The sequence below is a fragment of the Triticum dicoccoides genome, chromosome 2B (assembly GCF_002162155.2).
Source record: "Triticum dicoccoides isolate Atlit2015 ecotype Zavitan chromosome 2B, WEW_v2.0, whole genome shotgun sequence".
In the NCBI taxonomy this organism is placed as follows: domain Eukaryota; kingdom Viridiplantae; phylum Streptophyta; class Magnoliopsida; order Poales; family Poaceae; genus Triticum; species Triticum dicoccoides.
In genome coordinates this window covers 700930749-700947537 of record NC_041383.1, presented here as the reverse complement: position 1 = coordinate 700947537, position 16789 = coordinate 700930749, and positions in this window count along the sequence as shown.

Genomic DNA, 16789 nt, shown 5'->3' with positions numbered 1-16789 from the left:
ACGACGAGAGGAATCCACTGGACATGAGCACGGGCGCGAAGACAGCTAGAGGGGGAGGGGCCCGAGCACAAACGACCACTGGACGCGCTCATGGCATGCCTAAACGGTGGTCTCCACCAGTGCTGGCATGTCTTGGCGGCAAACAGCTGGCATTTGATGTCTAGTGGTAAGTCCTCCGAAGATGGGTTTGCACTGAGGTGGTAACTAGGTGAAAGAGGCTCTGGTCAAAAAGAAATAACCCTCTGAAGTTTACTGCAGTAAACTTCATCAGCCAATGAGGTCAACAAGGAACTGCTAAGGGCCAAAGAAGTTGTCTGGGATCTTTAGGCTAGGAAGGACTACAGTCCTGGGGAGTTTGAGGGTAAAAGGATCAAGTTTTACGGCAGTTGCTTCACAACTGCATACTTGGTCCAGAAATGAAGATTAGCAAGATGCACTCACATGGACTGGTAGAATGGGATGAAACTTGGCAAATCCTCATGATATGTACATATAAAGATGCTGTAAAAATCTCATGCCAAATGGTCAAACCAAAATAGCACTTGCTTCACAAACATCATTTCTGTCCAGAAACTTGGAATAATTATGGTGGTCAAATGGCTCATTGAAAGGATGCCAAAATGGTTGGAGAGATGTTTTATGGGTATAAAAGTGATATGGTAATTTATCAGGATTTTTGAAGCAATATAAAATATACTTGCTTCACAACCTGAAAATATTGCCAGAAACAAAGATTTGCTCCTGTGCTCACATAGATGATTGGATGGGGCTGCAAATGGGTGGAGGGGATTAATATGAGCACATTAAGGAGTGTGCAAAAGTTAAACTCATTTGGGTACTCCTAGCTAGTACTTCCTTCACAAAGCCTTCTGTCAGACAAAAACTTTGAAAAATCACTGAGGAAGATTGGCTAGGCAAATAAATTTTAACTTGTGCATCGGGCAATTATTTGGACATATAAACATGCCCAAAAAGGTTGGGAGTCAATAGGAGAAATATAAATGACACTTCCTTCACAAAGTGCCATTTAGGGCAGAATAGGAAATGAATTATTGGGGAATTTTTTTGAACATGGCAATGAAGAGTTTTGCCATATTTGATCAAGATATGACCCAAAAAATTTATGAGAATTATTTGGGAATTTTAGGAGTGATGGAAATATAGGTTGCTTCACAACCTAGGGCAATTTGAGTTATTCCTTTAATAGAAAAGGAATATTCCCAATAAAAAGAATATTGGGATTGGGCTAGGATGGAAATGACAGGGTCTAGGGAAAGATTTGGGAATGACAAGCCACTCTAGAAGCAAAGAAGAGGGCATCTTCTTTAGTTTCCAGACCACAAAGCCATGAAAAAGAAAAACTCAGGCAAAAACCTCGGAAAAACAAAAGAAAAAGAAAGGGCCAAAAATCAGGCTGTGACAAACCTTACCCCCTTAAAGAAATCTCGTCCTCGAGATTTGGTTGCTCAGGGAACAAGTATGAATATTCTCACTTAAGGAAACCGTTTCCAGCTCGGGTATCCTTTTTTCCTTTATTGTTGTTCCCACTAAATTTTTATCTGACTGGCCCTGGGTGGCTTGATTCACTGTATCCACATTCTGACAGATCTTACCTGGCTTGCTCATGCTTATATAGGCTCCAATTTCTTTTTAGATCTGCCGACTAGCTGAGTGTGATTTAATTATCACGACTGAAATATATGTCTGTCTCACAAATCCAAAAGTAATTTCCGCTGGGTGTGTCATCCGACACTAACAACCTTTCATGTAATGATGATCAGATTTTTTCGATGAAAACTCAAGATCTGACTCATCGCATTGGGTTTCTCCACTAAATGTAGGTCCTTTGGGTTTCCAAACAGTGAGTTAAAACATAACCGCTTCCTGACAGATTCTGACTCATCGCAGAAGTTTCTGAATCATCTTAACTGGTTCCACTGTCTTGAGTATCAGATCCATACCAAATATTTGATTGTCTCTTGTTGTGGCCAGCATAAAGGGTTTGGCCTGTATGATAATATCTGCAGACTTGACTGATGGTGGTTCTGACGGAAAATTTTTGTTCACGACAGGCTATCCATGATGATTCATATAAGTGAGGACTCAGGCTTCCAGACTGTTATTCCTCATGCTGATTACTCATGTTGTAGGCATATCCATGTGGATCAATAATGACTTAGACTGTTCGGGGGATCTGCACCATGGGGGTCGTGTACAATTCTCATACATGTATCACTGGTCTTGCTCCTTCATTATTGTTTTCTTGGTCTGGATCTTTGGCTGAAAGAGCTGGCCATATTGTTTCTTTGTATGACCATAGGTACTGTTGGTGCAATCTTTCGGCAATCGTAGCTTATCCTTATCTTTCTGACAGGTAATTCATTAAATGGCAGGTTCAACACCTCTCATTTCTGATCGTTGGGAAATGATCATCCGAAACCCTTGCAAGAAATCGGCAAATAAATCAGTAGCCACCAGAACGGTCTTCACAACTCAGATCTGGGACATTACTGAAATAACTCAACCACGACCCAAGACGGCCGCAAAGCAGCTCAGAGCATGAGACCGGGTCGATAAGAAGAAGGTGGCAACTCCCTAAAATAGCCAAAAAGTAGCTATAGGGTCACTGTCACAAAAAGAAACTCAACAGCTGTACGAGACGGCCGAAAAGCAGCTCAGACTCGTGGCAGTTGTTGAAGAGAGAAACAAAAATCGGCATCCACCCCGGATAGCTAGAAACAGCTTAGATCACAGGCGTGATGCCGTCATTGGAGAAAAAGGGAACAAGGGCTCATCAGGATCATTTTCCAGGCTCACAGGTACTTGTATTGAGCTTATTGATGTCGTCAATCCTCATACTCCTTTATCACACTACGGTGTATACTGGCTTTCTTCTATTAATCATCCTCATGTGGTTATCAGATCCTCATCCGAGTGACTTGTAAGATCTTGATGGTATGCTCATTGCATATATATATGAGGACCTGATTCCGAGACAGACGTGCATTCTGACTGATTCTTGATTCTGACCAAAATGTTGCGGATCTGATTCTTGGGATTCACTGCCATGTGCTGTAAATTCACAGTGTACTATCTTGTACCAATGCCTTACTGAGGAATATTTATTGGCTTGTGCTCGAAACTTTCATCGGACAGCTTGCTGAAGAAGACTGGGTATCGTGCTTCAGAAGCTTACCCCCTTAAAGACTTTGCTGGGGAAAGACTCAATACCTTATGCCAGAAGCTTTCACAGTTGCTTACGGAAGAAGACAGGGTTCCTTGCGCGAGAAATCATCCATATATCATACTAAGGAAGATAGAGGAATCTTGCCCTGGAAGCTTCTCTTGTATCTTGCGAGGGAAAAGTGGGTTGCTTACACCAAAAACTTCTTATTATGATATGCAGACCGATTTCCACATATATAACCATCTGAATATTTTTGCTATTGATTTCTTGCATGAAATGGGGTTTTGCAGGACTATCCTCCTTTTTGAGTATGTGCCATATTTTTGCTTGCTTCCAGGTACATCGAGTTCCAAAATCATCCTCAACGAAAAATTAAACTTGTATCTGAGTCATACCTTTGATAATATTCTGTTAACCTTGCACACACTTTATCTTCTGGCTGATTTAATCATTTTGTTGTGTTGAGTGCACGCTGATGCAAACTTGATACTGACGGTCCATCCAGGATTTCTTTTGCATCCAGTCAAGATATTCCCAATTTCAATGCAGCCAGCTGATAATTCCATTCTGTTTAGCTGAGTTTCCAAATATATGCATTTCTTGCTGATTCTTCGGGTCTGGTGTCGGCTGACGAGCAACTTTAATAGGAAAAAATTTGTAACACCAAAGGCCCAGAGAAAGGAACAACAGGAACGACTACAACAAAAGCACACAAGCATTCTACTAATATAATTAATCAAGCAATCACCACATATTACTGCTACTCACACAATAATATGCATGCACACCTAAGCACACAAATCTCGCGGAAACTCCGGTATTACGGTCTAATATGCTGTGACGATGTGCACGAGGACGAATAAATGTGTGGAAGAATTGGTGTAAACAGCGCTACACCAAGTGCTAGCTTAGCCAGGTAGCAACCTGAACTAGCTCGGAGGTGAGGACGTACTCGGTTACCATGCAGTGGGACATGAAGGTCGCAACCACATCATTATCAAGCGGACGTAAAAAGACCCGTACTCGTCCAAGAAATAGGATAGCGGGGAAAAGCTGCCGCTGCTGACATTGCCCTTTCTTGATAACTGAGATCATTAAGGTTTGCCAACATGACGAAATAAAAGAACGATTCGGGAAAGACGCATGTCCATCACCGAAACGATAGATGGGACTGAAGGAAAGACATCGGCGCGATACCTGAGCACCATTTTTGCAAAGAGTGTCGGGATCACTTGGCATCACTCTGCTGGGACAGAAATGACACCAAACAACGAAAGAAAAAGGGACTGGGGAAATGCAAAGGTTGAGCTGTAGTGGGTCTGAACCGATGCCAGCTACACTCACCAGAGAAACCGTTATCACAAATACTAAGACTATATGCATGCTAGGCAACAAACAAATGCAGCAATCAAGTGCAACAAACCAACTGGGGTCTATACTAACGCTTTCTAACATTCGCGCGGTCTAGGGCGTCCTACAGCCAGACCTGCTCTGATACCAAGCATGTGGCACCCCGGCTCAGAGAAAACCGGAACGCCCCGTATTCTAGCCCAGAGATCGAGGAGAAGTCTTCTGGAATACGGCACTGCTTAGCATAGAACAAACCAGCCTTCTATTATTACACGAATATGAATACAAGGTCTCCGATATTACAATGAATAACATCGGCACGGCGACACTACGCCATCTTCAGTTGCTCTATGCAAGCAATAGAACAACTCGAAGCAGCGGAATAACTCTAGCAGCAGAACAACGGCGACGGTGGTGAACTCCACTCCGCAGGGACTCTGGCTGGAATGCTTATCCTAGCTCACACGAACGGAAACCATGACAAGCAAGCAATCAAATCCGGCATGACCTGCAAACTGGCATGACACGCCAGGTCAGTACATTGAATGTACTTGCAAGCTCACAATAAACCAGAAGCATTCAAGACAGACAACGGCATGGCAATTACAGGTTAAACAGGAATTAACATGATATCATCAGAATAACATGGCATGACCAACATAAACATGATACAGCTATCTCAACATGAACATATTAATCCGACAATACTAGCATGCAACATGATGACACTTCATGCATCATTTATTGTGCCCAGGTTACCTCGTAACCAACATATGCATCACTTACCAACCTTGGACATCACACGATCATCTCAGGATCAAATCAAGCTTGGTATAAACAATACCGTAGTAATCAGTAAACGACCAGAAGGAGCTTGACCTTTACCCACGATTCTCGTTCAACATCACGAATATACCACATCTTGGTATCCTCGATACCCTCGTGATCCTTACGATGATCACTACCCGACCAATACTGGGTCCCAAACCGTGATCCTTACGGCGATCACAACCCGACCACTAAATGGCCTGTGATCCTTATGGCGATCACAACCCGACCAACACTTGGCCAACTTATCTCACTGTTATTAAGCACATTATTCTTTTACTGTTGACTCATGGTGTGACCTTCTCTCGACCTGGGCCCTTATCCGCGGCGCGGCTATCGATAGATTAATATACACTCTGCAGAGGTTAGTACACTGTACCCACACTACGGAACCCATGGTGTCGCACTCCCATTTGTGTGGACCAACGGCGTTCCGACAAAACCAATCTATTGTCATGACACTCTCTCGACCCTTCCGACTCAGACCCCACCGGGCTAGTCCTGGGTGGCCCCGTGTCTACCTCCAGACACCTCGACCACCGTCGTGGCCACGATCCACACTGGGATCCGGTACCAAAAATAACTTAACAACGGGCTCACAAGGTTATGCTCCGCCTACCTGATCAGGGTAGCACGCGCCCATAACCTTCCCTAAATTGAGGTACCGACCAGAGGCACGACAATAGACCCAGTTAGGACCGTCCCATACCGGAAGCGTGGTTGCACTGGTCAGCATCGATTCAGCGGCACCATGACTCAGCCAACCGTTGTTCAAGTTCAATTTAATCCGGTTAACTTGAATTCAAATATGCTGAGCCATGATAAAATAACATGATGCCAACTATAATACATGAACATGATATCAACATCATCATGAGAGTATCACATATCTTTCCATCATACCAACAATAACTCATATCCACTGAACATCGCTTACTGACTAGCATGACCATCTCCAACATCAACATGTATTACTAACTAGCATAATCATAAGAAAGGTAATGCTAGCAGGTATAACATGATCACAGAGTACAAAACAATATAGCATAAAAGTGAACATGCAAATCTGACCATCACCGGAACAACGATAACCAACTTTTCAACAAGCAAACATTTAATAAAGATTCAAGTTGAAAACCATGGCTACTGTATGACTATCATGCACATGGGTATTGTGGCTTGCCTGGGGATGAAGAAGGCACTGGGGAGAAGTGTGGTGAAGCCGCGGAAAGATTTGTTGGAAAACGTTCACTCTCGGAGGAGGCTGAATAAGGGCAAGGGCATAAAGGTCATTTTCAGTATGCCAAAACATAACGAAAGTGACACCAACGGAAAGGGCTCGACGAAACGAAGAAGTGAGCGTTGGTTTCACCTCAATTGGAGTTACGGTTAACAAGATATGGAGGTTTGAAGTTCAGGGACTTTTCTGCAAAAAATATATTCACAGTCGGGTCCCTGAGTGGATAAGGCAGAAGCGCAAAGTTAGAAATATGCTTTTAATCGGTGAAAACGTAAACTGGAAATGCACCTTCACTTATCTGACGTGGCGTTGGACTGGTTAAAGGGGCAGAGGCGGGGCCGGGCATCAGGGTCGCCGACAAGTGGGGCCACAGGGTCCACGCAGAAGGGTCAACGCCCACCTGGCCCGTGTCTTCTTCCTCCTCTCCCTGCTCTTGACTGGAACAGAGGAGGCACCGGTGTAACACCCACGATGCAGCTATATCTCCCACGTGTCGAAGCACGACTTAGAGGCATAACCGCATTGTGGTTTTGTCGCAAGAAGGGTCATCTTCACACAATCCCATGTAATGAACAAGACTGGGATAAAGAGTTGGCTTACAATCGCCACTTCACACAATGAACATATAATAAATCATACATCATTCAGAGTACACACATAGTCCGACTACGGACGAAGCCAAAAGAAAAGAAGATAACCCAACTGCTAGATCCCCGATCGTCCCAACTGGGCTCCACTACTGATCAACATGAAACGAAACATAACAACAACTAAGATCTTCGTTGAGCTCCCATATGAGCTCGGTTGCATCATCTGCACTGGTATCATCGGCACTTGCAACTGTTGTGATAGTATCTGGTGAGTCACGAGGACTCAGCAATCTCAAAACCCGCGAGATCAAGACTATTTAAGCTTATGGGAAAGGAAGGGGTAAAGTGGTGAGGTTGCAGCAGCAACTAAGCATATATGGTGGCTAACATACGCAAATAAGAGCGAGAAGAGAAGCAAAGGAATGGTCGTGAAGCTAGCAATGATCAAGAAGTGATCCTGAACTCCTACTTACGTCAAACATAACCCAAAACCGTGTTCACTTCCCGGACTCCGCCGAAAAGAGACCATCACGGCTACACACGCGGTTGATGTGTTTTAATTCGGATCTGGTGTCAAGTTATCTACAACCAGACATTAACAAATTCCCATTTGCCTATAACCGCAGGCACGGCTTTCGAAAGTTTATACCCTGCAGGGGTGTCCCAACTTAGCCCATGATAAGCTCTCGCGATCAACGAAGGATATACCTTCTCCCAGGAAGACCCAATCAGACTCGGAATCCCGGTTTACAAGACATTTCGACAATGGTAAAACAAGACCAGCAAAGCCGCCCGATGTGCCGACAAATCCCGATAGGAGCTGCACATATCTCGATCTCAGGGCACAACGGATGAGCAATCCGTACAACTAAAACCAGACCTCAAGTTTCCTTGAGGGGGCACTGCAAAGGGCTCTAGTTTGGACCAACACTCGGAGGAGCACTGGCCCGGGGGGGTAAATAAAGATGACCCTTGAGTCTGCAGAACCCAAGGGAAAAAGGCTTAGGTGGCAAATGTTAAAACCAAGGTTGGGCCTTGCTGGAGGAGTTTTATTCAAAGCGAACTGTCAAGGGGGTCCCATAAATCACCCAACCGCGTAAGGAACGCAAAATCCGGGAACATAACACCGGTATGACGGAAAACTAGGGCGGCAAGAGTGGAACAAAACACCAGGCATAAGGCCGAGTCTTCCATCCTTTACCAAATATATAGATGCATTAATTTAAATAAGAGATATTATGATATCCCAACATAATCCTGTCCATCATGGAGCAATCTTCAACTTCACCTGCAACTAACAACGCTATAAGAGGGGCTGAGCAAAAGCGGTAACATAGCCAAGCAACGGTTTGCTAGGAAGGGTGAAAAGGTTAGAGGCTGACATGGCAATATGGGAGGCATGGTAAACAAGTGATAGGTAGCGCAGCATAGTGATAGAACGAAGCAACTAGCAAGCAAAGATAGAAGTGATATCGAGGGTAATGGTCATCTTGCCTGAGATCCCGATAGGAAGAAGAACGAGTCCATGAAGAAGACAAACAGACGTAGTCGAACGAATCCTCACAACTCCGGAATGAAACCGAAGCTAATGAAAAAAGCAAACCAGAAAGAAGCAAACAACATAGTAAACACACAAGCATAATCATGGCATGATGCACAATCAAGTATGATGCATGCCCGGTTTAATGAGGCATGGCATGGCAAGGTAAAGCAAACAACACTACAATTTAAATGGAGCTCAATATGCAACGAGTTGCATATTGATGAAACACCACATCAATTATTTAGTTCTCTCTCGTTATAAGCTACTCAATAATATTAAATGTTATTAAACATGGCAAGGGGTGAAGCATAATTAAACTAACTATTTAGGCAAATTTAAATGAGCCCGGAACAACAAACAACAATTCCGGAAAATCCCCACATGTCATTTAGCAATTTAATGCAACAACAATTTTAAGCATTTAAATGTTGTTATCATGATGCGGATGACATAAAGAAGTTTTAAGCAATTTTATGAAAATGTTGACATGAGCAAGATATGGAACATTTGGTCACCATGGCGGAACGAAAAGGGTGCCACGGCGGCGAAACAAAAATGGTGCCACGACAACATATCGTTTCCGGTAGCTCAGGGAGATACCGGTGCAAAAGAAGTGGGCGTGCGGATGCGAGTCATGCAAGAATGGTGGGGTGCTCCCGGATTCCGGGTTCCCACGGTACGGCGGCATGGCAAACGAGGAACGTGCACGAATCAAACGGGCACGGTGCAAACATAGGGTGCATCTCATACAACACACATTCAATCGTTCACGGGTGGTCGGCTGATCGTTATACCTTCGAAGCATGCATTTCGGGGCGGTTCGAGTTTGATACGATGTAGAGGAAGTAGACGTTCTCGTAGCGGTCGTAGTGGAAGTAGTGGTTCACGGACGTCGTGGAAGTAGTCGTTCGCGGCGACGGTAGACATACTCTCGATCTTGGCGACGGTAGTTGAAGTAGTCGTTCTCGCGACGGTAGTCGTTCACGGGTCGTAGATGTTCCCGGGTCGTGGGTAGAGGTACATGTTGATGGTCGTCGTGGTACTTGGCGAATCCACGTAGTCGTACACAACTTGACGCATCCAAACGAAGCAACACAAAAGGCCTCGGGTCTTGGTGGTCAACGAAGGGAGGCGGGCGGCGAAGCAGCAGCAACGTGCCGGCTCTGTACAGCCACGGTGAACACCATGGCCGTGAGGAGGAGGGGCCCTGGCACGAGACCAGCAGCGGGCACGCGCGTGCAGGAAGGCGGAGCTTCTGCTCGAAGAGGTGCGACAAGGGGAACCGCGGCGAGGCAGACGGCAGCGGCTTGCTCGCTGGCACGGCTGGGCGCGGGGATGGCAGGAGCGACGATGGATCTGGTCCGGCGGCGATGGAGGACTTGGAGGCGGGGCGACAAGCTCGATGCTCGCGGCTTCGCGAGGGAAGGAGAAGGACGGCTGGTACAGGGCGATGGGGCCGACCGGATTGGAGCTTGAGGCGGCGGCGCTGTGGAGGGGAGCGATCGGGCGCTGGAGGGAGGACGAGGGAGATGGAGATCAAGCGGAGGGTGCGCTGCGGTGCGGGGGGAGAACGAAGGGAGAGATGGGGATCGAGCAAGGGGCTAGGGTTAGGAAGGGAGGCTGGGCTTTGGGAGGCCGGCCCAGTGGAGAAAGAAGTGGCCAGAGGCCTGGCTAGGCTGCAAGGCTTCTTCCTTCTCTTCTCTTTTCATTAACAGAGAACTGGAAGAAAGGAAAAAAGAGAAGAGAAGGTTAGAGGAAGAATTTGGGCATGCGATTAATTTTCCCGGACTCACAAAAATGAGCTTGATCCAAGAAAATAGGAACGGCCAAGATTGCAAGATTTAAATTCAAACTCATTTGAATTTAAATTCAAATGAGTTGAGTGGAAGTGCGGGTTTGGGAAGGTCCACAAATGTTCGGATTTTTGGTGGAGCTCCGGAAAATGAAGAAATAATTTATTGGACAAAGTTTGAGGTCAAGAAGTGAGATAACAAAGGCATGGGAAATTATTTTGCAAGTGTGTTATGGTGATTTCCAAATTAAAGAAATATTTAATATAGCTCCCTAATATTGGGACGATATGTTATAAAGAGAAGTCACCCTTCCCTCGATTTAAATGGATCGAAGATCCATACAATTTATTTAGATGAGTTTTAAAATTAAATGGCATGATGGCATGATGACGTGATGCAATGCAAAAATAAAAGAGCAAGCACAAAAGAAACACACGGCGAAACTCGGAAACCCTGGAAGTCTTCTGGAGCGTCGGTCTCGGGGCGTTACAACACTCCACCACTACAAGAGGATCTTGTCCCGAGATCTAGAATGGCACCGGAGGAAAACGGAAGAGGAAGAGAAGAGGTAAAACTAAGTTGCTTCTTCGACCAATGAGTGAAACCAAAGAACCTTGAGAGGTTGAAAAGTTGAAAGAAAGAACACAACAGAGTTGAACACAATTGAGAGCATTGCGGTAGAAAATGAAACAAGGAACACCATGTGAACCTTGGAGGTTGCAAAGCTATGAATGACGAGTACAATGGACAAGAAGGAATTCGAAACCGCTTTGGTTGAAACGAGATAAACAAGGAACAAGGAAGAACAAATTCGGACTGCACTCCGGTTGAAAAGAGATGCAAGACTTGATAAGATGAAAAGAACTTAGCAGAGAACATAACACTCCGGTTAAATGGATAAGCAAGAAAAGAACACGAACTTGACAAAACGACGTGATGGGTGAAGAGCACAACATCACAATGCCTCCGGAAGAAATGAAAGAATGGAATGGAATGAACGGAGGAAAACTTGATCTTGAAAGAGCACGCTTACAGGAAAAACTAGAATGGAGCTGTTGGATTAACAACAACGAAAGGATAAGCTTGTTGTGGGCTTATGGAAAACATGTCAAAACTATGAGGTGACAACCGGCCACTAACTGAAACAATTGCTTGCTTGAGATCAACGAAGAGATGAAAACTGCTTCGCCGAGAGGATAGGAGAAAACTTGGATCATTGATAAGCACCACAAATAGCAACATTCCTTAGGAAAGGCTTTAGGTGAAATCTATACCAAGATAACTCCAATGAAGAGGTTGGCGGTTGAAAAGATCTCTTGAACAAAGAGAAAATGATGGACTTAAATATGTCACTCTTGAAAACTTGTGAATCATGAAACTCGAAGGGAAATTATCCAAAATGACATAACACCACCTCAAAAGATAAGGTAGGAAGAATTGCACTTGAATGTAAGATGAAGAATACTTGAACGCCTCAAAACAAAACATGTGTTGAGCACCATGTTTAATTTTTGAGTATAGCTTGGCGGGTCATAACTTCGAGAGAAATCTTGAAGAACAATTGGAGGATGCAAAGAATCCTTGACGAACCACCATGTAGAGCCTCCATGGAGAACTCCGGTAATAAAAGGATGATAAAAAGAAAGAGAAGTTGAAAACACAAGGTGAAGCCTTGTGATGATTTAGATGGAGCTTTGCGACGAGATTATCGAGAAAACTTGGAACTCCAGAAAAGGAAAAGATGAAACCTCTCAAACCGAGAAATGTGACATGATGAACAACTCTGGAAAGAAGAAACTAGATCACTTGGATGAAACAATAATAAGAATTACATTATGCGCATCCTTCACCAATTTAAATTGATGACAAGCAACAGATTTGGCATACTACTTATTCTCGTAGAAAGGATTAAGAGAGATATAGCTCAAAACTTGAGAAGGTCTTCAACAACCACCGGTAGGATTGAAACCACAAAAGAACGAATGAATTGATACGATAACGAAGGAAGAGAAATCTTGAATGAACCACCGTAATAATTGAAAATGAAAGTAGTAAAGGCACAATTCGCCGGGAAGAATTGAAAAACGAATGAAGGTACTTGAGGGGATTTAGATACATGAGAACGAAGAGATCATGAATTGATTAGAGAATATTTGAATGATTCACCGGTAAGATTTGGAGAATGAGAGCTGAAAGCTGAGAAAGAAGAATTATGACATGATGGCCTTCGGAGGAAAGAAATGGAAATAACTAATGAAATGCTCCGGATGGTTGAAAATAATTCTCACAATCGAAAACAATTATGAGAGGATGGTATGAAGCTAGAACCATGAATCTTTGGAAGAACGGGTAAGGATTTAAGAGAAACTCTTCTTCGGTCTTCACATGCTGAGAATGATGACGAGAACCACCATGAATTGTTGAGACACTCCAGAATGAAAATTTCAAAGGTTGAACCAATGACGAAAGAATTTGAAAGATCTTGGAGAAAGACATTTGACTGATGATAATTCATTCTTACATCAAACTTCGAAAAGAATTTGGGAATGGCTCCGGGAAAATTAGAAGAGTCAGGTAAGATCCTGGGAAAAGACCTGTGGGTTAGGGCCCACTAAAATATACACCGTTGAACAATTACTTGAAAGGGAAATTGCACCGGTTGAATTAAATAGCTTGAATTAGAGAAAAACCTCGAAGTACTCGAATGGATTAAGAATGGAAACATGATTCTTCTGAGAAATCTTCAGTACTCCAAAACAAATGAATGGCGAGAAGTTGATGATTAAGAGGTGCACCGGCATGAGAAAACATTTGAAAGGAGGAAAGAGATATGATCGACAAAGCTTGAACTGGACCCACCGGAGAAGAAACAACAACGAAGGATGATGAACTTGAAACTGTTGAGCATCTTCATGGAAAATCACCGGATAAGAACATTGACGGAAAAGAATGGAGAGACTTCTCACAAATAAAAGGATACATGATTAAGAAATCTGAGTCCTTGAAGAAAAAGGGTGGGAGGGCGGGAAACAAAGGCAACTTGGGACGGATGGAATGGATACCGTTGAGAAAACTTAGAATTGATCTTGCGAATGTTGAAATGTTCGGATCCACTTGAAGAGAAGCACGCCGGTTGGAAAAGAATTAACATGACAATCTCGATGATCAAGAAGGATTAGTATTCACATAGCCATATGAGAACAACGTTTAGGGAAGGTATGGATTCAACATTTGACTTCGAAGCAACTCGAATACCACAAATGAAACAAAAGAAAGGATTTGGCTTGCAGAATAAGCCGGAACAAACATATGATAGAGATTTCGTTCGAAGATTTCGTGGTGGGGCCCACACGGGCTCGAGTGTACAACACCATCATGTACAAGGCAGTGCACATGACATACGAAGTGTCCCCGAACTAGCATAGCCAAGGGTTCTTTAAGACACAACGAGACCACTGTAAAAACGACCGTGGAAAGGCGGACCACTAGACGTCGAACCCCAATCTCATATCATGCATCTGTCGGAAAGAAAACAAAACTAGAGCTACTTGAATTCCCACCTATAAAACTCCCGAAACTTTCTGGTTATGCAATCTGGTGTTGGGGATACAGGGGAAGCAATATATCTCACCCAAAACTAACAATCCCTACATCCAAGCTGTATCCATCCGTCAACACATAACCAAGAAACCTTCGGAAATCGTGTACCTCAACCTTCGAAAAGCATCCGTTATACGAGTTATGGCAATACTCCCGAACTCCCGCCCTAGTACTGGGTGACGTCGAGGTTATCTCACCAACAACTGCATAAAAGAGATTTTCGATGTCGGCAAAACTCAGGTATTCCAGAACTGCAACGATAAAATTATGACAACAACACCTCGGAGCTCAACTCCCCGGGACACTGCCACAACCCCTAAATGTCAGGAGGCACCAAGAACAATGTTCTCGCCATAAGATTATCGGAACGATCCCAAGATACCCGCGTGATCCTAAAAAAAATTAGTGAAATTTGAGGAGAGGAAAGTCAAAACATCTACGTCAGGAGACCTCACCAGAGCGACGAAGGGACTGAGGAGTAAAAATAATCCTACTCTCCGATATATATAATCCTAAGACTCAAAACATTTTTTGTTCTAGACTCAACAACGCCAGCAAACAATCAAGCAGGGGGCTCCTCAGTCGGGGATGGCTCTGATTACCAACTTGTAACACCCACGATGCGACTATATCTCCCACGTGTCGAAGCACGACTTAGAGGCATAACCGCATTGTGGTTTTGTCGCAAGAAGGGTCATCTTCACACAATCCCATGTAATGAACAAGACTGGGATAAAGAGTTGGCTTACAATCGCCACTTCACACAATGAACATATAATAAATTATACATCATTCAGAGTACACACATAGTCCGACTACGAACGAAGCCAAAAGAAAAGAAGATAACCCAACTGCTAGATCCCCGATCGTCCCAACTGGGCTCCACTACTGATCAACATGAAACGAAACATAACAACAACTAAGATCTTCGTTGAGCTCCCATCTGAGCTCGGTTGCATCATCTGCACTGGTATCATCGGCACTTGCAACTGTTGTGATAGTATCTGGTGAGTCACGAGGACTCAGCAATCTCAAAACCCGCGAGATCAAGACTATTTAAGCTTATGGGAAAGGAAGGGGTAAAGTGGTGAGGTTGCAGCAGCAACTAAGCATATATGGTGGCTAACATACGCAAATAAGAGCGAGAAGAGAAGCAAAGGAACGGTCGTGAAGCTAGCAATGATCAAGAAGTGATCCTAAACTCCTACTTACGTCAAACATAACCCAAAACCGTGTTCACTTCCCGGACTCCGCCAAAAAGAGACCATCACGGCTACACACGCGGTTGATGCGTTTTAATTCGGATCTGGTGTCAAGTTATCTACAACCGGACATTAACAAATTCCCATCTGCCTATAACCGCAGGCACGGATTTCGAAAGTTTATACCCTGCAGGGGTATCCCAACTTAGCCCATGATAAGCTCTCGCGATCAACGAAGGATATACCTTCTCCCAGGAAGACCGATCAGACTCAGAATCCGGGTTTACAAGACATTTCGACAATGGTAAAACAAGACCAGCAAAGCCGCCTGATGTGTCGACAAATACCGATAGGAGCTGCACATATCTCGTTCTCAGGGCACAACGGATGAGCAATCCGTACAACTAAAACCAGACCTCAATTTTCCTTGAGGGGGCGCTGCAAAGGGCTCTAGTTTGGACCAACACTCGGAGGAGCACTGGCCCGGGGGGTAAATAAAGATGACCCTTGAGTCTGCAGAACCCAAGGGAAAAAGGCTTAGGTGGCAAATGTTAAAACCAAGGTTGGGCCTTGCTGGAGGAGTTTTATTCAAAGCGAACTGTCAAGGGGGTCCCATAAATCACCCAACCGCGTAAGGAACGCAAAATCCGGGAACATAACACCGGTATGACGGAAAACTAGGGCGGCAAGAGTGGAACAAGACACGAGGCATAAGGCCGAGTCTTCCACCCTTTACCAAATATATAGATGCATTAATTTAAATAAGAGATATTGTGATATCCCAACATAATCCTGTCCATCATGGAGCAATCTTCAACTTCATCTGCAACTAACAATGCTATAAGAGGGGCTGAGCAAAAGCGGTAACATAGCCAAGCAACGGTTTGCTAGGAAGGGTGAAAAGGTTAGAGGCTGACATGGCAATATGGGAGGCATGGTAAACAAGTGATAGGTAGCGCAGCATAGTGATAGAACGAAGCAACTAGCAAGCAAAGATAGAAGTGATATCGAGGGTAATGGTCATCTTGCCTGAGATCCCGATAGGAAGAAGAACGAGTCCATGAAGAAGACAAACAGACGTAGTCGAACGAATCCTCACAACTCCGGAACGAAACCGAAGCTAACGAAAAAAGCAAACCGGAAAGAAGCAAACAACATAGTAAACACACAAGCATAATCATGGCATGATGCACAATCAAGTATGATGCATGTCCGGTTTAATGAGGCGTGGCATGGCAAGGTAAAGCAAACAACACTACAATTTAAATGGAGCTCAATATGCAACGAGTTGCATATTGACGAAACACCACATCAATTATTTAGTTCTCTCTCATTATAAGCTACTCAACAATATTAAATGTTATTAAACATGGCAAGGGGTGAAGCATAATTAAACTAACTATTTAGGCAAATTTAAATGAGCCCGGAACAACAAACAACAATTCCGGAAAATCCC